At 43.5% G+C, this 3,107-nt stretch overlaps 1 pseudogene across 1 annotated transcript; it reads right to left on the reverse strand.

Annotated features, from left to right (window-relative positions):
* Nucleotides 1–746: 746 nt before the first annotated feature.
* Nucleotides 747–1,977, reverse strand: LOC308273164 (large ribosomal subunit protein uL3-like; annotated as a pseudogene). Its single transcript has one exon. The product of its transcript is annotated as a large ribosomal subunit protein uL3-like (transcript).
* Between the last annotated feature and the right edge of the window lie 1,130 nt (nucleotides 1,978–3,107).

Consider the following 3,107-nt stretch of genomic DNA (forward strand, 5'->3'; position numbering starts at 1 on the left):
GACAGGAGGATCCTGCAGGTTTGAAGCCAGCCACGCTGGCTTAAGAGACCCTATTTCCAAATATAAAAAAAAAGTATAAAATAGGTCTGGGAGTGTAGCCCGGACATAGAAGGGTTTCCAGGAACCCCAGCACCACCAAACACACACACACACACACACACACACACACACACACAAATGTTGCTTATATTACCATTCATCTTTATATTCCCTAGAAATTCTAAGCAGAAATCATTAAGAAGATGATATATTTTAAGCAAAACATGGTAGCACACACTTGTAAACCCAGTATTTGGGAAGCTGAGACAGGAGAATCACAGGTTTGAGGCCAGCCTAAGCTACTTTCTGAGGCCCTCCATAACTTAGTGAGACCTTGTTTCAAAATAGAGTAAAAAAATAGGTCTGGAGGCTCAGCTCAGAGGTAGAATGCCCCTGGGTTCAACCCCCAGGACCACACAAACACACAAAAAAAGAGTGACGATCTTAACCCTTTGTCACATATGGTAGAAATATTTTTCTCACTCTGTCATTTGCCTTAATGATATGTTACAATACCTAAACATTTGTGACTTGTATGAAGTCAGATTAATATTTTTCTTTATAATTTTTCTTTTTTATTATTAGAAAGTCCTTCTACACTCTAGATAGATAATATTAGCACCTATATTTTCATAATGTACTTTCTTTTTTTCCCACTGGAAAAAGTTTTATTGAGATCCCACCAGCTGCACAATGTCTTCCTGGCATCAGGCTCCTTCTTCCTTGGCAATCGGTCTTTTTTGAGTGGTCCCATAAACACCTTCTTCTCCTCCATGGTCTGGAAGCGACCATGGCCAAACTTGGAGGTGGTATCAATGAACTTCAGGTCGATCTTCTCCAGAGCCTGGCGCTTGGTCTGTACCAGCAAGGACTTGCGGAAGGTGAGGACCCGTTTCTTGGTTCCCACCACACAGCCCTTCAGTATGACAAAGTCGTTGGTCACTTCACCATAGTGGACAAAGCCACCCAGGGGGTTGATGCTCTTGTCAGACAGGTCGTAATCGGTGGAGGCGTTGTTCTTGATCAGCTTGCTGTCCTTGATGAGGTAGCCCTGACCAATCTTGTAGATCTTTTTGTTGATCTCCGTGCGGTGATGGTAGCCTTTCTGCCCAGCCCTGGCCACAGAGAAAGCCACGCAGGCAGGATGCCATGCTCCAATACAGGCAACCTTGCACCTCGATGGGTCTTGCGGGGAAGCTTCTAGGTGTGCCAGTGACTGGTACCCCTTTGTAGCCTTTGCCCTTGGTCACCCTGATGACATCGATCATCTCATCCTGCCCAAACACCTGGTTCACAGGAACCTGCTGCTCCAGCCTCTCCTGGGCCCAGTCCAATTTCTCAGCCATGGTGCCCCCATTCACCTGGATCTCCATCAGGTGGGCCTTCTTCTGACGGAGAGGAAGCAGGAGCATCTGGGTGTGGGCGATGATGCGGACGACCTGGCAGTACTTCTTCATGCTGCTGAAGTCCTTCTCCAGCTGCCTCTTGCCCATGTCATCCTGTCCCTTCTTTCAGTACTTGGTGAAGGCCCTCTTCTTAGACTTATGCCAGTTCTTATAGAAGCGCCTCTTGCACTCATCACTGATGTGCTCAGCAAAGATGGTTTTGAAGGTCCGGAGGCCCGGTTTTGAAGGTCCAGAGGCCTGGGTTATGAAGGTCCACATAGCCCACAATGCCCACGACCACCATGGGCGGCGTTTCCACGATGGTCACGGCCTCCACTACTTCCTTCTTGTTTACCTTGGATCCTGGCCTGTCGACTTCCCGTACGATGTGGGTCATGCCAGCCTTGTAGCCCAGAAAGGCTGTGAGGTGTACCAGTTTGGAAGGGTCATCCTTAAGGAAGTTCTTCACCTTCCCACAGTGCTGGCTGCTGCGCTTCCAGGGCAAGAAGCCCAAGGACCCATGTCTGGAAGCAGAGAACTTCCTGTGCGACATGGCGCCCTCAGATCCCGCCAGCAGAGCTAATTTCTTTATTTAAGTCTTAAAGACATTTGGAATTTATTTTGGAGTAAGATGTGAGAATGACAACTAACTTTGAAAAACACATTTTTACCAAGTATGGGAAACTGAGACAGGAGGAGCACAGGTTCCAGGACAGCCTCAGCAACTTAGCAAACTTTCATCAATCTAGCAAGACTGTTTAATATAAAAAAATAAAATAAAATAGGGCTGAGGGGTAGCTCAGAGGTAGAATGCCCCTGGCTTCCATCCCCAGTATCACAAAAATAAATAAATAAACAAATAAATAAATAATGAAAACCCCACATTTTTACAACTTTACTACAACATATATGGTTCAAAGAAAATATTTGCAATATTAGATGTGTCCAAGGGATCATCACTTAATACAACAAAATTTTGTATGACATAGCATTTAAACAGTTGTTCAGAGTTCATTTTAAAAGATTTGGTCTATACAGAAACTTGTTTAAGTAGTTTTCTTTTAGAAAAAGTATCCTTTTAATAATAAACTCCTGTATCATGTGGGTGTCTTACAGAGGGTACAATTGCAGTGGTATCTTTAAAAATTGGAATTTTATTTTTTAAGAAGAATAAATAAAGCATGCCCTTCATTGCGTGAGAGGATGATGCCACACATCAGAGGCAGATCTCAAATTTCACCTTTTCATGACTAAAAGAGAACAAAAGGATCTGTTCATGATTCAAAGGGCATGAATCATAAGTGCAATTACTGAATGATTAAGTAGGATTCAAATGCCAAAGGGGTGAAGTAGAAATCCTATTGGGGTAGAAACCAGAAACCCTAGTTTCAATGCCCCTCCTTATTCACTTTCTAAATTTCCTTAAACTAATCTCTTAAAATTTCTGCACCTGTTTGCCAATGCATTAAACAAAGACCTTATTTGATTGTTAGAAATGATGGGCTTATGAGTTTCCATATTAAAGTACAAAAAGCATCTTGAACTAAAACTCTCCATGGACAGGGTCAGCAACTCCAGTTACCAGCAACACGTGAAACCTAAAAGTTTTCCCCAATCAGTAAGTCTCCTTTGCAAGTCTGGGCCCTTATTTCAGTTTATATAAGCTCTCAAAGGCCCATTGAG

The sequence above is a fragment of the Muscardinus avellanarius genome, assembly GCF_963383645.1.
Source record: "Muscardinus avellanarius genome assembly, chromosome: 1".
Classification (NCBI taxonomy): domain Eukaryota; kingdom Metazoa; phylum Chordata; class Mammalia; order Rodentia; family Gliridae; genus Muscardinus; species Muscardinus avellanarius.